The sequence below is a fragment of the Podarcis vaucheri genome, assembly GCF_965113315.1.
Source record: "Podarcis vaucheri genome assembly, chromosome: 6".
Taxonomy (NCBI): domain Eukaryota; kingdom Metazoa; phylum Chordata; class Lepidosauria; order Squamata; family Lacertidae; genus Podarcis; species Podarcis vaucheri.
The window spans coordinates 104,029,332-104,040,560 of record NC_138764.1 but is presented as its reverse complement, the minus strand read 5'-3'; positions in this window follow the sequence as shown (position 1 = coordinate 104,040,560).

The following is an 11,229-nucleotide window of genomic DNA, read 5'->3' as shown; positions in this document are numbered from 1 at the left end:
TGAAACTGCCTTGTAAATGAAATCAAATGTTCCGCATAGCTGGAGGGCAGCCACGGAGCTCTGGAATATTGGCTGCAATATGTATTTTCTTTCGGAATACTTCCCCCCCCTTCTGGGTTGCTGGCAAGCCAGTTGTGTTTGTGTGCACGCATGCAAACTGTGTCACCATTTCCTATCCCTCTGTGCTCCTCGGTGTAATGTAATCTAGCCTCTCCTGTTACTCAGAAGTCTGTGGCTATCAGCGGATCGGGGCGGCATCTGCTTGCCTAGTGGCTCCTTTCCTTCAACTCTGCATGAACCCGACTTCAGAGGTGCAGAGGGCTTGTCGATTCACACCCCAGGCCATGTTTGCCTGCCTATCCTGAATGCCAACCTTCTATTAAGAGAGGCGGAGGCATCTTGGCATGCCAAATCCCTCCCCTGATCCTATCAGTGGCTCCCACAAACGGTCATGATGACCATTAACTCACAAAGACAAGCTCACAAAAGGGAGGAGGGAAACTTACAGAAATCTTGTGGAGCAGGTGCTTTAATAAAGTTGCTGGGGAATGACTTTGTTATTGTTTAGTTGTTTAGTCGTGTCCGACTCTTCGTGACCCCATGGATCAGAGCATGCCAGGCACTCCTGTCTTCCACTGCCTCCTGCACTTTGGTCAAACTCATGCTGGTAGCTTTGAGAACACTGTCCCACCATCTCGTCCTCTGCCGTCCCCTTCTCCTTGTGCCCTCCATCTTTCCCAACATCAGGGTCTTTTCCAGGGAGTCTTCTCTTCTCATGAGGGGGCCAAAGTCTTGGAGCCTCAGCTTCAGGATCTGTCCTTCCAGTGAGCACTCAGGGCTGATTTCCTTCAGAATGGAGAGGTTTGATCTTCTTGCAGTCCATGCATAGGCACCGACTCCATGGGGCCTGAGGGGGCCCGAGCCCCCTCAAAAATTCGTTTGGGGGAGCTCCGCCCCCCAATAATCTTGGGCGGCCCTCCAGCAGAGCGCCATCGCCGCCCCTCCCCCAGCCCAAAATGCACAGGGTCAGGCTGCATGCCTCCTGCCCTCCCTCCCGAGCAAAAGCTCCACCCAATTTCCTTCGGAGCTGATTAATAGGAGCAGCACGCTCTCCCCTATTCGCTCACGAGGAGGAGGCGCCACTTTATCTGCATATTCATGAGCTTATTTATTATTCATGAGCTTTCGCGGGCTCCCCCAATATTTTTTATAAGTCGGCGCCCCTGAGTCCATGGGACTCTCAAGAGTCTCCCCCAGCACCATAATTCAAAAGCATCAATTCTTCGGTGATCAGCCTTCTTTGTGGTCCAGCTCTCACTTCCATACATCACTACTGGGAAAACCATAGCTTGAACTATATGGGCCTTTGTCGGCAAGGAGATGTCTCTGCTTTTTAAGATGCTGTCTAGGTTTGTCATTGCTTTTCTCCCAAGAATCAGGCGTCTTTTAATTTCGTGACTGCTGTCACCATCTGCAGTGATCATGGACTTAGACACTACTTAATTGAACTTTGTTGTTCTGACTTGGTAGACGAAACTGGACCATCTTTTTTAAAAAATCCTAACCATTTGGAAGGTGTAGCACCTCAGACAGTATGGGATGGAACAAATTGATCCCATGACTCCTAACTGACGTGTCCTCAAAAGCAAAGGCAGAGCAGGATGGAATTTATATATATATATAGAGAGAGGATGTAATTTATGATGGATAATACATAGCATCTCTAGATGGGTTTATATCAACGATTGTAATCTTGCTTAGCTGGATGTTTTTACAGTGCATGCTTGTATTGTTCTTTTTAAATGTCAGGTGTATGTAATCACTGACAGGTTGGAAACTGAAGTCTTGTTTTTGAAAAATCTCTCAATAAAATCAATTTTACAAAAAAAAAGAAAGGCTCTCAGCAGCTACTAGTTATGATGGCTAAGTCCTGCCTCCCCTGTCGGAGGCAGAGTGTCTCTGAAGACCAGTTGCTGGGAATTGCAAGCTGGGTGAGTGCTGTTGCAGTGCATAAGCTACGGAACTCTCTGCCACAAGACACAGTGACGGCCACCAAGCTAGGTGGCTTTAAAAGAGGACGAGACAAATTCATGGAGGTGAGGGATGTTGAAGGATGCTAGCCATGACAGCTATGTTCTCTCTCTTCTGTTGGAGGTACTATGCTTCTGAACGCCGTTTGCTAGAATCCACAAAAGGAAAGAGTGCTGTTGAACTCGGGTCTTGCTCATGGGCTTCGGAAGGGTTAGGGTTCTCTAGTTAGGCTTCTCTAGTTGTCCACTGTAAGAAGGGAATGCTGGACTAGATGGGCTTTTTGTCGAATCCAGCGGCTAGGCCCTTCTGCCTGCATTTGCTGCAATGGGCTATGAAATATACTCTGAGTCGAGTGTGAATTTCATGCTCTTTATCCAGCTCATAGTAGCAATGAATGAAACTTTCCCCAAAATGTCTAGCTATATATACATTGTTTACACAATGGGCCCCGCGTGATTGGCTAATTCCAGGCTGCTCCTGTAGGCTAATCAGGTTGCGGATTCACCTCCTCCAGAAGTCTGATTGGCTGCTCCTGCAGGCCAATCAGGTCGCTGATTCACTTCCACCTGGAGCTGGATTGGGTGGCTCCTGCGGACCAATCAGACTGCTGCATTCTGGATCCTATTGATCTAGGATTCAGCTCAGTACATAACAGGCTGGCCTCTGGAAATTGGTGGTCCTACAATTTCAAAGCCATATTTCCATTCATTGCCCCATAACTACGGGATGCCAGAACAGGCCATAATGTTCCTACATCCTCTCAAAGTTCTCTAGTTTGGAAATGGACCGGTTCCCTCTCAATACTCCTGGGACATGGTGCTTTCCATCCCTTGCCTCTTCTTGACTTGTTCTCGTGACCCCATCAAAATTCTGAAATGGACACAGAACCTGGGTGTGGAGAGGGAGATTCTTCCGAAAAGCACCCTTTAAAAAAAGAGAAAAAAGTCCAACGATCTATTTTAAGGCCCTAGAAGGGATGATTCATCATTTCACATTTCAGCCTAAGAGCAGAGATAAAAAGGCTCAAAGGACCGTTGGCTCTGTTTTGTTTATTGAGGTCTGGCCTTTTTCCTGGCTCTTTCCATTGGACAAAAACCGCCCATAAATTCTCTCGCACAAGTCCCACTGAAGTGGAAAGAAGAAGTCGCCTCACACTGAGTCATAGCCTTGCTCCATCTTGCTCAGTAAAAAGCTGGACTTTGGTATTTCAAATCTCAGCGGTGCCCTGGAAGAGGTCAGAATTTGGCACCCCACCCAACTCTCGCCTTGCGTTCTGCTCAATCCACTACGTCACAGTTGCGACGCCCTGCAGCGCCCACTAGGCTTCCGCTGCCCTAAATCCGCCCCTGCTCAGTATTGTCCTCATTGATGGACCGCAACTCTGCCGCATTTCGGACGGAAGCTAGCGGATTAAATTGCCAGGCTGAAGCTCGTGGAGGGACCCGGGTGTAGTGCTGTCATTCCCCAATTGTCTCTGATAGATAAACTTTGATCGCATTAGCCAATGGCCATGGCAAGATAAAACAAGCAATATATACAAATAAAAAGACAGCAATGGGTAAAAAGGACAATCAAATGACAAAGCCAATTGTCTCTGTTTTTTGTTTTCTTTTTCTCTTCTGAAGGAGCGTCTCCACCCCCATCATTCTGCCCGGACACTGAGGTCCAGCTCCGAGGGCCTTCTGGCGGTTCCCTCACTGCGAGAAGCCAAGTTACAGGCAACTAGGCAGAGGGCCTTCTCAGTGGTGGCACCCGCCCTGAGGAACGTCCTCCCATCAGATGTCAAAGAGATAAACAACTATCTTTTAGAAGATATCTGAAGGCAGCCCTGTTTAGGGAAGCTTTTAATGTTTAATGGGTTATTGTATTTTAGTGTTCTGTTGGAAGCCACCCAGGGTGGCTGGGGAAACCCAGCCAGATGGGCGGGGTATAAATAATTTGTTGTTGTTGTTGTTGTTGTTGTTGTTGTTGTTGTTGTTGTTTTCCATGGATGACTGAGGTTGCTGAGGTTGCCTCAAGTCCCCACCTGAATAACAATAATATTATTATTTATACCCCACGACTCTGGACAGCTTCCAAGATAATATAAAAACATAAAAAAATGTCAAACATTAAAAACTTCCCTGAACAGGGCTGCCTTCAGATGTCTTCTAAGAGTTGTGTAGTTCTTTATCTCCTTGACATCGGTTGGGAGGCAAAGCTGCGTTCTGGATTAGTTGTAGTTTCAGTCACCTTCAAAGGTAGCCCCGTGTAGAGCGCATTGCAGTAGTCCAAGTGGGAGATAACCAGTTTTAACTCATTCTGGGCCAGGGAGTCTCCCACTAAACCCCATCCCCCCCCCAACAGTACTTCTGCCTTGTTGACAGCAGCGTAGAGAACGGCAGCTCTTAAGCAAACAGCAGAATTTCTAAATAACTGACTTTCTAGCTTTGTAGTGCCTGATTGGTTCAAAATTGGGAAAGGAGTACGACAAGGCTGTATATTGTCTCCCTGCTTATTTAACTTGGATGCAGATTCAACATGTGAAAGGCTGGGCTGGATGAATCCCTAGCCGGAATTAAGATTGGCGGAAGAAATATCAACAACCTCAGATATGCAGATGGCACAACTTTGATGACAGAAAGTGAGGAGGAATTAAATAACTTTTTAATGAGGGTGAAAGAGGAGAGCGCAAAATATGGTCTGAAGATCAACATCAAAAAAACGAAGATCATGGCCACTGGGCCCATCACCTCCTGGCAAATAGAAGGGGAAGAAATGGAGGCAGTGGGAGATTTTACTTTCTTGGGCTCCATGATCACTGCAGATGGTGACAGCAGCCACAAAATTAAAAGACGCCTGATTCTTGGGAGAAAAGCAATGACAAACCTAGGCCAGTGTTTCCCAACCGGTGTTCCGCGGCACACAAGTGTGCCGTGAGACGTCGCCTGGTGTGCCGTGGGAGGGAGGCGGGTGAGTTGGGCGGCGAGAGGCGGGGCGGCGGCGGCGAGGAGAGGCCGCCCAGCGCGGGGCTCTCACCATCTGCCTGGCTGGCTGCCTGCATGGCGCTGATGCCACGGGGCTGTAACGTGCCCCACATAGGCACGCTTAGACCCTGGCTAGGAAGCGCCTTTGCCCTTGCCTTTTGCTCTCCTTACTTCCAGAAAGCTGGGCTGGTCGCCCGCTCCTCTCGGCGGCGGGAAGTGGTGCCGCTGGGAGCTCCGGGAGGGGGCGCCGTGGGCCGGGAAGCCCCTCTCCGTCGGGGCCGGCAGGCGGCTGCCGCTGCTGCTGCGGGTGCTGTACAGCCTGGTGCTGGCGATGCCTTCGGAGCCGCCGCCGCCTCCGCTGCTGCGCGGGAACTCCTTGAGCGAGCGGCTCAGCTGCTTGCCTTTGCTGCGGAAAACCTCGCGCTTGTAGGTGCCGCTGGCTTGCGGCGTCGGCGCCGCGCTCTTGGGCAGCGGCTGCAGCGTGCGCTCCGTCCTGCCGGGCTCATTGGTGAAGTGGACGGGCCTCAGGAAGCAGATGTCGATGCTGGACTCGGACGAGGCCGGCGAGCACGCTTCGAAAGCGGGCAGGTTCCGCAGCGGCTCCACCTCCTCGTAAGGGTCGCCCCGGTACTCGAAGCCTTCGTAGTCTGGCGCGAAGCCGGAGCTGTCCTGCAGGAGGTCCGCCGCCGAGGCCCGCCGCCGGGGCCGCTCATGGTTGCCGTCGGGGCCCGTCGAAGGAGGCGCGCTGCTGCCGCCGTACTCCAGGTCCGGGAGGGCGTGCAGGGAGGTGGCCAGAGCTTTCAGGTTGTGCTCGCTGAGCTGAGAGGGCGCCAGGTCGTGCTCGGGCCGCCGCCCGTCCGTTTCCCACTCGCAAGGGGAAGCGCCTTGCAGGCCATCGAGGCCTTGCTGGGGGCTCGCTTTCATGTGGGACCTCGAGTGCCTTGGAAGGGAGACCAATCAGTGTCGGATTTAGGTATAAGCTAAACAAGCTATAGCTTACCATTACCTTCTATGCTGTTACTATTTTTTTTTTTTTTAACATAGGTAAATAGTGACCTTTCCCCATCTGGCATAGTGGTGTGCCACGAGATTTTTTTCATGAAACAAGTGTGCCTTTGCCCAAAAAAGGTTGGGAAACACTGACCTAGGCAGCATCTTAAAAAGCAGAGACATCACCTTGCCGACAAAGGCCCATATAGTTCAAGCTATGGTTTTCCCAGTAGTGATGTATGGAAGTGAGAGCTGGACCATAAAGAAGGCTGATTGCCAAAGAATTGATGCTTTTGAATTCTAGTGCTGGAGGAGACTCTTGAGAGTCCCATGGACTGCAAGAAGATCAAACCCATCCATTCTGAAGGAAATCAGCCCTGAGTGCTCACTGGAAGGACAGATCGTGAAGCTGAGGCTCCAAGACTTTGGCCACCTCATGAGAAGGGAAGACTCCCTGGAAAAGACCCTGATGTTGGGAAAGATGGAGGGCACAAGGAGAAGGGGACGACAGAGATGGTTGGACAGTGTTCTCGAAGCTACGAACATGAGTCTGACCAAACTGCGGGAGGCAGTGGAAGACAGGAGTGCCTGGCATGCTCTGATCCATGGGGTCATGAAGAGTCGGACACAACTAAATGACTAAACAACAAACAACAGTGCCTGTTATCAAAGACGGATAATGGAAGATCATACCAAGTTTTATGGTATTCTCAGTTGGGCGCCATTGCCATTATAACAAGGGAGGCGTTCATGGTGAGTTCTGGCACTTTTTTCCAGAAAAATAGCACTGGCTGGAAGGCACCAGGTTTGCAAACGCTGCTCTAAGTCAATAGGCTCTTGCGCCCTGTTATGTACTGAGCTGAATCGGATCCAAAAGGCAGCAGTCTGATTGGTCCTAGAACAATAGGGTCCAGAATGCAGCAGTCTGATTGGTCCTAGAACAATAGGGTCCAGAATGCAGCAGTCTGATTGGTCCTAGAACAATAGGGTCCAGAATGCAGCAGTCTGATTGGTCCTAGAAAAATAGGGTCCAGAATGCAGCAGTCTGATTGGTTCACAGGAGCCACCCAATCCAACTCCAGGTGGAAGTGAATCCGCAACCTGATTGGCCTACAGGAGAATCCCAGAATCAGCCAATCATGTGTGGCCCATTGTGTAAATAATGTATATAAAGCAGATATTTTGGGGGAACTTTCATTCCTCACTACTATGAGCTGAATAAAGAGCATGAAATCCACACTCGACTCAGAGTATATTTTACCTCCATAAAGGATGGAACAGACTGAAAAGAGGCAAGCCTGCTGCAAGGTATGCAACCCAGCTGCAGGGAGAAGAGGAGCTCTGTGAGAGTCTCAGGCTGGCGCTAACTTGCTTTTCTCTGCAGTCTCCCTTTCGAAGCCCCCAGCTGGGCTTCTCTCTCTCTGCGGCTGAAGCTGCTGCCCTCAATAGCCACGCAAGATGGGAATCGATCTTACAACAGGCCGAGCGCTGTGACCAGAGGGGAAGAGGCTTGAAGCGGTGCCAACCCCAAATAAATGGTGCGCCAGGCCACTTGCCAGCAATTGCTGAGCGCTTTGTTTTAGCTGCTTCGACACGTCCCTGCTTTATCCCCAATAAGCAGATGCGATAAAATCAAAACAGACCCGGCCGCAAATCCACCGGGAAGGTCTCTTGCACAAGGGAAACTGAGGTGGTGTGATAGCCATCTTCAAATATCCAACGGGCCGTTACGTGGAAGACGGAGCAAGCAAGTTCTGAGTACGGCAGCTTGTTCAGGGTGCTGGGAACTGTAGCACCACTGGGTGCTGCAACATGGTTTTCTTTGTGTGTGTGTGGTGGGGGTGCTTTAACGATATGGGGCGCATGCAGACAGTCTGGTTTGTACATGCACTGAAGAAATGAACCTATGCTGCCAATTCTCATAGTAGGCCAGTATAGAGTAAGCAGCACGTAAGTGGCACACAAAACACTACCAAACCATTCTACGTTCGAAATCTTAAATTAATAATCCAAAAATTGAGCAAGCTATGTACAAGATCTACTACAGAAGCCACAAACAGAAAACTCATTCAAATTGTGTCCAAAAGGAAGATTCAGTCTTTAAAGTTCCTTTAGCCAGGCTCCTGTAGATATCAGCAATGTCACCGACACTTCGTTTGATCAAATATATCTTCGTTGATATCTAACCCTTGAGCGTAACATCGCCAACACTTCATTTGATCAAACTTACCTTTGTAAGTTACCTTACCTACAGGAGCCTAGCTAAAGGAACTTTAAAGACTGAATCTTCCTTTTGGACACAATTTGAATGAGTTTTCTGTTTGTGGCTTCTGTAGCAGATCTTGTACATTGCTCTCTCAATTTTTGGATTATTAATACAGTGGTACCTCGGGTTACATACGCTTCAGGTTACAGAGTCCGCTAACCCAGAGATAGCACCTCAGGTTAAGAACTTTGCTTCATGATAGGAACAGAAATCGTGCTCTGGCAGCACGGCGGCAGCAGGAGGCCCCATCAGCTAAAGTTGTGCTTCAGGTTAAGAACAATTTCAGGTTCAGAACGGACCTCCGGAACAAATTAAGTACTTAACCCTAGGTACCACTGTATGAGATTTAGAACGTAGAATGGTTTGGTAGTGTTTTGTGAGCCGCTTACTTTATACTGGTTTGTACATGCAAGCACACACACACTTTGGGTCAGACCTGTTGCTGGCTTGCGGCCCCCAGCAGTTTGGCCAAGGTGGCTTGCGGACCTCAGGCCAAAAAAGGTTAGCCACCCCAGTCACATCCGCTTCGCCTCCCCCCTAGCCCGCCCTGCCGCTATCTCCCCCCTGACTTGCTCCCCTTGGGCCCTGCATTTTTCTGGGCTAGACCTCACTCTTTCCACTCTGCCTGACTCCTCTTGCCAATTTTCCATCAAGGCAGCCTTGCTCCTCTCCTCTCCTCCCGGTCCCCCTCCTTCTCACCTCCCACAGCCGGATGAGAACATGGATATTTTCCTTTGGGGGGGGGGGAGAGGGAGTGGGGTTGGGGGGAAGCAAGCAGCCCAGGCATCTCTTGGAGGAGAGGCCCTTCCGTGCCCGGGGTGCATGAAGACATCTGTTGCATTGCAAGGCTGGGGGTGGCGACGACGTTTGGTTGGAGAGAAGCACTGAGGCTGCAGTTCCTCTCCAACAATAACAAGACGCTTGACGGTTTGCAGAAACCCTGCTCCAGTGGGCGACAGAGCTAGCCTGGGGTTATCCCAGGGACGGAACCACAGACCCGTAGAGCTCGGAGGGACCCCTGCAAACCATCTAGTCCAACCCCCCCGAAATGCAGGAATATGCAACGATTCCATTCGGGAATCGAACCTGCAACCTTGGCATTCTCAGCACCACACCAGCTGATCTATCCACACATGCCAGGCCAAAAAGAAGCCTCTGCTTGGGCCAGAAATCACAGAACAATAGAATCCTAGCATTGGGTGGGGCCCTCCAAAGGTCATCCACCCCACCCCCATGCAATGCAGGGAATCTCATTTAAAGCATTCCTTTAAACGAGCCTCTGCTGTATACAGCCTCTGCTGTAAAACCTCCGAGGAAGGACGGCTACCCAAGTTGGTGGCCGTCACTGCCTCCTGCATCAGTTCCATAGTTTTAATTATCTGCTGCTGAACCCACACTCAGTGCCCATGCTAGAATTTGCAGTCATCTCCGGCCAAGCCAAAACTTCTTAATAGCTGATTCTTATCCCTGGAGATTTGAGCCCATCACCTGCCACCTGGAGAAGGCCAGCCAAACCTGGGGACTTCAGGTCACACCTGGAGGTCTGGCAACCTCACTGCAGCCGGGGCACCACCACAGCCCACCAGGGGTTAGGAATAGGAATAATAATAATAATAATAATAATAATAATAATAATAATAATAATAATAATAATTTATTATTTATACCCCGCCCATCTGGCTGGGTTTCCCCAGCCACTCTTGGCGGCTTCCAACAAAGTATTAAAATACAGTGGTACCTCGGGTTAAGCTTAATTCATTCCAGAGGTCTGTTCTTAACCTGAAACTGTTCTTAACCTGAAGCACCACTTTAGCTAATGGGGTCTCCTGCTGCTGCCGTGCTGCCAGAACACGATTTCTGTTCTCATCCTGAAGCAAAGTTCTTAACCTGAGGTAATATTTCTGGGATAACAGAGTCCGTAACCTGAAGCGTATGTAACCTGAAGCGTATGTAACCCGAGGTACCACTGTACAGTAATGCATCAAACATTAAAAGCTTCCCTAAACAGGGCTTCCTTCAGATGTCTTCTAAAAGTCTGGTAGTTGTTGTTCTCTTTGACATCTGGTGGGAGGGCGTTCCACAGGGCAGGTGCCACCACCGAGAAGGCCCTCTGCCTGGTTCCCTGTAACTTGGCTTCTCACAGTGAGGGAACCGCCAGAAGGCCCTCGGAGCTGGACCTTAGTGTCCAGGCAGAACAATGGGGGGGTGGAGACGCTCCTTCAGGTATACTGGACCGAGGCCGTTTAGGGTTTTAAAGGTCATCACCAGCACTTTGAATTGTGCTCAGAAACGTACTGGGAGCCAATGTAGGTCTTTCAAGACCGGTGTTATGTGGTCTCGGCGGCCACTCCCAGTCACCAGTCTAGCTGCCGCATTCTGGATTAATTGCAGTTTCCGGGTCACCTTCAAAGTTAGCCCTACATAGAGCGCATTGCAGTAGTCCAGGCGAGAGATAACCAGAGCATGCACCACTCTGGCCAGACAGTCTGCGGGCAGGTAGGGTCTCAGCCTGCGTACCAGATGGAGCTGGTAAACAGCTGCCCTGGACACAGAACTGACCTGTGCCTCCATGGACAGCTGTGAGTCCAGAATGACTCCCAGGCTGCACACCTGGTCCTTCAGGGGCACAGTTAACCCATTCAGGACCAGGGAGTCCTCCACACCCACCCGCCTCCTGTCTCCCAAAAACAGCACTTCTGTCTTGTCAGGATTCAACCTCAATCTCTTCTCTACTGGGCCTGGACACCAGAAACTGGTCCAGGCATGGCAAGGATGATCAGCTGCTTGTTGTGGTGACGCGCAAAGTGAGAGCACAGTTGCCTTTCTCCTCCTGACAAGATTAATGTCTCCGGAGTGCCGCCTCCGCTCTGCTCGCCTCCTTAAACAAAGCCTGGCTGCTCCCACCAGCGATGGAAACTTCTGACCTGACCCTGAGAAGGAGCCGATCCCCTGAGCTGAAATCAGCCCTGCTGGCTC